This window comes from Chroicocephalus ridibundus, chromosome 2 (assembly GCF_963924245.1).
Source record: "Chroicocephalus ridibundus chromosome 2, bChrRid1.1, whole genome shotgun sequence".
Classification (NCBI taxonomy): Eukaryota; Metazoa; Chordata; class Aves; order Charadriiformes; family Laridae; genus Chroicocephalus; species Chroicocephalus ridibundus.
In genome coordinates this window covers 29682602-29691216 of record NC_086285.1, presented here as the reverse complement: position 1 = coordinate 29691216, position 8615 = coordinate 29682602, and positions in this window count along the sequence as shown.

Below are 8615 nucleotides of genomic sequence, written 5' to 3'. Positions count from 1 at the left end.
TTAACTTCAGTGTTTCCTGCAAACATAGCCACTTTGTTTGACAGTAGATTACAGTGCTCTGCATCTAAACAATGCAGGTACCCTAACTACAATGTTCGTCCACAGGACAGAAGAACAACTGAGATAATTTCTGTGCAATAGCATGTAGGAAAAACGAACCCAGTGATGTCCTTCTTACAAATATCTCTGCTGACATAAATTCAAATATGTTCTAGTGTCACTCCCTTTCCTGCCTCACTAAGAACAGGCAGCTCTCCAGCATGATGGTGGTGAACAGGGTAGAACAGAATATTTGTCTGATAACGGCATTAGGTTAATTCTGATTCAGAGTATAGATCCTATACATTTTTTTCCCTGTAGAACAAACTTAAACTTTCCGTCAATGAACATATATTTTTTAGTTACTAGACCTCTGCCCAGTGTTTTTGCCACAAGGTTGGAGAAGCTAACAAGGCTAACACTCAGCAAAAAAAAAAAGTTTGTGAGAAGCCAAAGAAGATTTCTGCATCATATATTCTTTAGATTGGGCTTTCCGTCCTCTGGCTTCCTGCTGAGACTTGCTTGCAATGTTATGTGTTCCCGACCCTCGGACAACAACAAAGCCATATAAAAAATGTGCTTCCTGAGAAGTTTCCATCATCAGAAAAAATATAGTTATGAATACTGTGACGGTTGCCCCCTGCGCACACCCTACATGCACTTCATGGGCTCCTAAGTTTATCTTTTCACTGATATAGTGTCTCATTCACCCGTTCTGCTGGAACATAAATGAGATCTGTAGGGTTGAAAGAAAAGGTTAATATGCAATGCATAAACAATACCAGAATCTCAGCTTACAGAAAATAACCAGTTATGCTAGTTGGGTCGAACACAAATTGAATTTCTGTTGTTCGAGGGTAGAGAAGGTAATTTGTCAAGAACAGAAAGGGTTAAATCACAGTGCAAGGACTGAAAGTGCTGCTCATGGCAATAAATATTATGAGCAAAAGATGTCAAGATACAGTACCTAAAAGGAAGATGAAAGTGAAAGAAACTACTTAAAAGATATGTAATTAAATACATTTAAGATTTTCTTTTAATGCTGCATTATACTAATTTGCTTTGAGCATGTAAAAAAAACTTTAGTGAGATTTAAAGAAAAAAGCTTTTCCCAATTGCTTTCTCTTATTCAGATACTGGTCAACCTAAGGTTCTAAACTTTTGTTATTGTTATTGCTAAAAATGGGATAAATTTACAATTCTTCCGTCTCTTTCACATTTTGGGGGATGGAAGCTGAAGTTTCAAGAATAAAGCTATAATGATCGTCTGCTATAAACTCTGTGAGTGAAAGAGAGGAAGAAAAGAAGCTTGCTGCAAGGAATCCCTGTTATGAAGTAGAACTCTGGTTGAAATAACATGTTGTTTTCTCTAAAACAAACACTGGTTCCTTCATAGTAGTTCCTGAAATCAAAGCTCTAGAAGAATCCCAGGAGACCTTCAGACTCTAGCAGTCTCGTAAAATCCTTTATTAGACTGTTGACCAGCTTTTAGACTTACAGACACTCAGCTTTCTTAAGGCACTTGATGTTCTTCCATTCATATCTCCAGACATTTGTTAAGTACTTTATGAAGAAAAAGTCACTGTTCCCTACTGCATGCCAGAAAAAACATCCCAACCAGTCCAATCCAAAATCTCGACTGAATAAAATACTTGGGCATCTAGATATTCACTACTTCATCATTTTTCATGCCTTCATTTTCACCTGATAGCCCCCAGACAAGAATTCAAAGCATAGATCTGAGCATGAAGTATCACTGTGCCATATGGAAAGACTTAAGGACTTTAGACGAATTATCCAGAACACATTAGAGCTGTGTGGCCAGAAGCTCTGCAATATAATTTAAATCACTCCCATTTCTGAAGGTCATGCACCTGGAGCAGAGTTGAGAAAAACCTTTGCACAATCTAAAACCTGAATCTTTTACAGAGGATCTATGTACCTCCAGGCATTGGTTGTAAGACCTCAGGAGACCTGAGGAGGATCTCCTGAAGGAGATCCTGGTTTTAACTCATGTACTAATAGAATTATTAGGGCGGGGTTTTTTTTAAGATGTAGGAGGTACTGACATTTGGTGTTTGCTCGAGGCTTTAGAGAATGTGAGTTATAGTGTTTGAGGGAGAACAAGGAAGCATGATCATACCTATGTTACCTGGTCATCACAGTCAGGACTCTAACTTTTGCACCAGTTCTTGAGGAATATACAAATGGGTAAGTGGACTTTTATGACTAACTAAATTAGACATTCAGTGGACAACTGAATGTAGAGACCAAAGTTGCCAAGCCACCATGTTAGGAAGGTACAGAACCATGAAATTTCTTATTTTGCCTGTTCCCTGTGGAATGAGTCTTACGCTGTCTGTTGGACAGTGATCCAGTTTTTATAAATACAGTGGAGAGGTACCTTATGGAAAAAGGCATTATAGCCCAGGATCCCTTGAGCTGGTAAAGCCCTTTATACAGCATATTTCAGAGATTCTTAGAGCATTCTTTATATCATCAGAGCAGTTCCTTACACAGCTATATTTTATATTGTTTGAGAACATATTTTCAGTGGTGGCATTAACATACTCAAAATCAGAATGCTATTTTTTTCCAGAAATACTTTGCAAAAGGTCCTGTCCAAGCCCGAGTAACAAAGCATAGTACACCTGGAGATGCATTTTAGACTGCAGATGATCATTTGCTTCTAAATATTTTCTTTACGTTTTCTTTTTTGTTCAGTGTGTCTTTGTGATTTGCACTAAAAGAACAATAGCAACATTTTTCTCAACATTGCATATTGGTTTTCCCCAAGATCTGCAGGTTTTCTTACAAAGACATGGCACATTCATTTGAAAGAAAATATATGGGAATGGTTAGTAAAGTGAACAACACAGTCATAGAATATATTTTATTAATAGAATAAAATCATTTACTCGATTTTGTGGATAAGATCTTTCCTTTCATACCAATATTTCTGACACTTTTGTCTTTTTCATCTTGTCCTGTCTGAGACAAAACTGGGAAGTATGAGTGTAAATTTTTCCTTTGCAAAATTCAGACAAGCAGCTTGAGCCTTGAACTTGCGTGCGTGTGCTTTAAGGGCCAGAATCATGGCTATTCTGGGTGGACTAATCAGTTTGCTGGCGCAGTCCCAATCGCGTGATATCAGTTACGCTAGAGACTTACGCTCTAGTCCAAGATTGTTGGCAAACATTTTGATAACGAGTCATGGGAACAGCAGAGGTGTGAACAAATCTGTCTTACATCCTCAAGATGGCTTCAACTTTTTGTCACAGACTGTCACGCAAAGAAAAGGTGTTTATTTACATGAAGACTTTTAGCTCAAACAGGAGGGATTGGCAGAGTTTTATACCAGAATACTTTCTGTACTTACATGGAAATGAACAGTTTGGGATTAAAATGAGTGACTAAAGTTCAGGCCACTGATCAAACTTTCTGCCCCCATCATTCCAATCTTCCTCATCAGAAGCAGGAGCAGCCGCTGCTCCTTTAAACTATTCATTTTCTGTGGCAGAAGTGACTTTGATCCAGCCTTGCCCCCAGATGCTCAAAATGAAAATTCATTTCTGCCTCTACAGAATTTGCTGGGTCTGATGTCTGCATTTCCCCCATGCCATGGTGTTCACTATAACAGAAAGGAAAACGAGCTCCAGAATGGGTCTTGCAGTTCCTGGAGCAGAAGATTTCTTGATTACATTGTTTTTGGTTTTGTTTTTATCATTTATTTTGGGCACCCATACTTCATGTGAAGTATCATTTCAGAAGCCTCTTTGGATTTATTCCCTGGCCACTACGTTTCCATCCATCACTGTAGCCTCTGAGCACCAGAATTCCTATGGTTGCTGGTATGTTGTCTCCAATATCAGCCACAGCTAAATCTACCTCACACCAAGAATAGGATTGGCAACAGGAGGGAAGCCAGACCAGATGTTTTGATCCAGCAGTTGTACCAAATTATCTTTATATTATGAAAGTAAGGCTCCAAGCCTTGTAAAATTATGGGCTCTCTTTCATAGACAAAATCCCCAGAGAATTCTAAAGTCACAGAAGTGTTACTGTGAGAGTGCACTCAAAATTATGTTTCTGATATACTTTGATAGCTGTTATGTGAGGATTCTGAAATCAGGCTAATAGAGGAGCGAGAGACACACTGTCCAGATAAATGCTGAGGGTGATCCTGCTGTAATTATGAATTTCTCTGTTAGCAGTTTTTCACATTCAGAACCTGTCTGACTGTGAGTAACAGTCGAGACTGACATTTGCCAACCAGTGACCTTGTGTTTTATATGGCTTTTCACAATTTACCAGCTTCAGAACAATCAATAGCAGTACTAAACAAGAAAAAAAACCCAAAACTGGAAGAACAACTCCAGACATGCAAGCTACATCCATTAGATTTTAATTAATTGAAAAGTTGTATTAAAAGATTTTTTTTAAAAGATTCCTAATTTCATGATAAAGTTTTCCTGAGTTCGTTAAAGAAGTTCGTTGACCTGATTGGCATGTCACATAGTCTGAGACAAGTTAACGGAAGAATTGAAGTAAATTTTTTTTTTTCCTTACACTGAAGCTTATTTCAGGTTTGACTGGTAGTGACATTTTGCTTTTAATAGAGAAATAAGAAAAGTTAAGATGATATTCCTTTCGTTTTTATTCAGAAAAAATGTACTGCTTTTTTTTCCTCTATTAACAATCTAGGTATTTTTTAAGGTGCATGAGACCAGAGTTTATAACCTTAAAAAGTAAGTGTGGCTAATAGGTGATAGGGAAGAGAGCACTACGAAAAGGATTAAAGATCAAGCTTGGTGAAAGGAAATAAGAAGAGGTAAAAGGACTATTTGGAGGTTGGTAAGACTTGGGGGAAAAGTTGCTTTTCTGTGGTTACCCAGAACTAAGTGGGTAGGAAAAATTGCTTTAACCGGCTTTTCATTAGTTACTAAAAAATATGTTGAAATTTTGTGCAGATGGACAGGAAGGCCAGTGTCTGCTATGTAATTCCTTGGCCACCTTTAGATGCTTTCCAGTACACATAATTATTACAGCAGTTTCTATACATTATTTGACCAAAGGAGAGTTCTTAAGGGAAGTAAGGAGTCCTCTTAAGGGAAATCCACTTTAGATTGAAATTAAAAAGGAAATAAGACCAATTTAAAATTTGAATAGATATTTTAGTTAAGTATCCAGTTTAAACTCACAAATATCTTACTTGAATCTTGGGTTCTTCACTCCATTGCAAACTCAGGTCATTGCGTTATGCATCCTTCGGATGGCTTAATTAGCATGCAGGATGACCAACTGGCCTTTATAGAAAAGTCTACAACCTGAATATAAATGTGATGGCAAAACATAAGCCTCATGCTTGCTGGTTTCAGTCAAACCCCAGAAATTCTGCTTTGGATACTGAATATACATTGATCCTGTCTTAAAAACAAGAAGTTCTCTAACACTAAAAATATGCCAGCAGTCTAGCACATGTAATCCTCTTTATCTACATGAAAATTATTTCTTATATGCTTTAGTGGATGAAATGTTTAGTAGCGTTGACTCAAATAAAATTATAGTTGTTACTAACATGCAGGCAAGATATATTCACTCAAACTTCATTAAAGTTTCCAATTCTATCCTGAAGGAAAATAATAAACGTGGCTTAAGTCAATTAAATAGATCACTGGTATGACATGATTTTAATATTTAACAGTATCTCAAATGTCTCAAGAAGAAAGAGACTCAATGCATGTGTAGAAAAGTTTCAGGATCAAGTCTTAGATTTATTAGTCATCCTTCAATACCTTGAGACCAATTCAATTTGTCAGAGCTGGATATCATTGCCATTTTCTACAGAATCCTGGGTTTTAAATCAAGGCCAACATAGCATCTAACCTTGGAGTGAAAAAGAATTTATAGTATTGCTGGAAGGGCCATGTCTCAAAGGGATTTAAATCTTTTGAATAATCCATTCTGATTTTTTTTTCCCCTAGAGGTGTAAAAGGGGACAGCTGCTACTATGTTTAACAGAGTAAGTAATAAAATCACATGCACAGCAAGAGTGATCCACATAGCAGAAATAATATGTGTATCTTCAGAATTTATCTTATATTAGGATTTTACACTAGGAGAATCCTGCATGGTTTTCTAATCTGTTTTATGTGACTTTGAGAGATCTGTTCTCTGTCACATTTTAGCTTGTTTTTCTTGTGGATGGATGTTTTAGGAAGAATACTATTAATTTTATATGCAACATGTTAGGGCAGAAATTATACCATGACACATTATACTATACCAGATGTTTATGGAGTACATATCTATGTGTGTATGTGTGCATACATTTCACGCACGCACATGCATCTTTCAGGATTGTAGAAGTTCCTACTACAAGGGATATGTTTCAGTGGCTTATAGTTCTTCCAAAATTTAACCAACCAAGCTGAAATTTGTCATGCCAAGTGTATGCCTTAGGCAGATATGTTTAATTTTAGTAAAAAATGGTTAAATTCCATCTGACAACTAAGCAAAATGACTAGTATATAGTTTTCCTTATATTGCAAAATCCTGGCACCTCTGTCTTCAACAAGCTCAAGCAGTACAAATCCCTGAAGCAGAATTTTGAACTTTGCCTGAGATGTGCCTTTTGCCACCTTTGTGAATATCTGCCTGAATTTGGCTGAAATGACAAACCTTCAAAACAGCGTAGTTAGTAAATGCTCAGTGAATATTTTTTATTAGCTGTAATTCTTGACTTCTCTGCGTGGTGAGCATGTCCCTCCCTAAGGCTGCATGGAACTTCCACTACCTTCCAGATCTGAGCTCCTGCCGCTAGTGTCAGATCCTGGTACCTGATGTAAAAAGCACAACCAGTAAGATTGTGCCTCAAATGCTCTTGGTGCCCTTTCTGTCTCATCCAAGGTGTGCAGAGCATCTGGAAAGAGCCACATAATTTGAATGGAAAAGTGATCTAATGGTGTGGATCCATAGGAAGTTGCTGGGGAAGCAAAGTTTTAGAAACCCCAGGGGAAGGTGTTGAATGGCAAACGGGTTGAGAAACAAGCTGTGCCAGGACCAACAGGGGCTGCTGTCCAGGCAGGGAAACCAGGCAAGGGAGTAGGGGGACTGGTAGCCATCCAAGGAAGAGGAGGGTAAGAAGTGAGGTTTGAAGTGTCTGAAGAATTAAGTGTGCAGATGAGGGTGAGAGCTGTGGGAGCACAGCTGTTCAGGGGCTGCAGTGAGAAGCCAAGGAAGAGACTTGGACAAGAGTTATGGTGGGACAAGTAAACTGGATGAGCTCAGGAAGAGAGAAGAAGGACAGCAGGTTGAAGTCTTCATCAGAGGCCAGGATTTGGTTGAGAGGTGTACCAAAAGCTTAAGAGATGTCTAATGAGAGAATGGGCCTACATAGGTGAGATATGGAGAAGAGGCAGTAGACTGGAGAAAGAAAAATGTGGCTGAAACTGAATTAGTTTATAGTTCTGTATGCTATACAATGCAATATAGAGAACCATCTAGAGATATCTATGTTAGTTACCATAGAATCATAGAATCATACGGTTGGAAGGGACCTCTGGAGATCATCTAGTCCAACCCCCCTGCCAGAGCAGGGTCACCTACAGCAGGTCACACAGGAACGCGTCCAGGCGGGTTTTGAATGTCTCCAGAGATGGAGACTCCACCGCCTCTCTGGGAAGCCTCTTCCAGTGCTCTGCCACCCTCAAAGGAAAGAAGTTCCTCCTCATGTTTAGGTGGAACTTCCTATGCTCAAGTTTGTGCCCGTTACCTCCTGTCCTGTCCCCGGGCACCACTGAAAAGATCCTGGTCCCATCCTCCTGACATCCGCCCTTTAAGTATTTATGAGTGTTGATAAGATCCCCCCTCAGCTGTCTTTTTTCCAGACTGAAGAGACCCAAATCTCTCAGTCTTTCTTCATGAGAGAGGTGTTCGAGTCCCCTAATCATCTTGGTAGCTCTCTACTGCACCCTCTCCAGCAGTTCCCTCTCTTTCTTGAACCAGGGAGCCCAGAACTGGACACAGTACTCCAGGTGTGGCCTCACCAAGGCAGAGTAGAGGGGGAGGATGACCTCCCTTGACCTGCTGGCCACACTCTTCTTGATGCACCCCAGGATGACATTGGCCTTCTTGGACACAAGGGCACATTGCTGGCTCATGGTCATCCTGTTGTCCACCAGGGCTCCCAGGTCTCTTTCAGCTGAGCTGCTCTCCAGCAGGTCAGCCCCCAGCCTGTACTGGTGCATGGGGTTATTCCTCCCCAGGTGCAGCACCCTACACTTGCCCATATTGAATTTCATAAGGTTCCTCTTTGCCCAGATCTCCAACCTGTCCAGGTCTCTCTGTACGGCAGCACAGCCTTCCGGTGTGCCAGCCACCCCCCCCAGCTTTGTGTCATCAGCAAACTTGCTGAGGGTGGACTCTATCCCCTCATCCAGGTCATTGATGAATATATTGAAGAGGACTGGACCCAGTACTGACCCCTGGGGAACACCACTCATCACTGACCTCCAACTAGACTCTGTGCCCCTAATCACTACCCTCTGAGCTCTGTCTTTCAACCAGTTATCTAT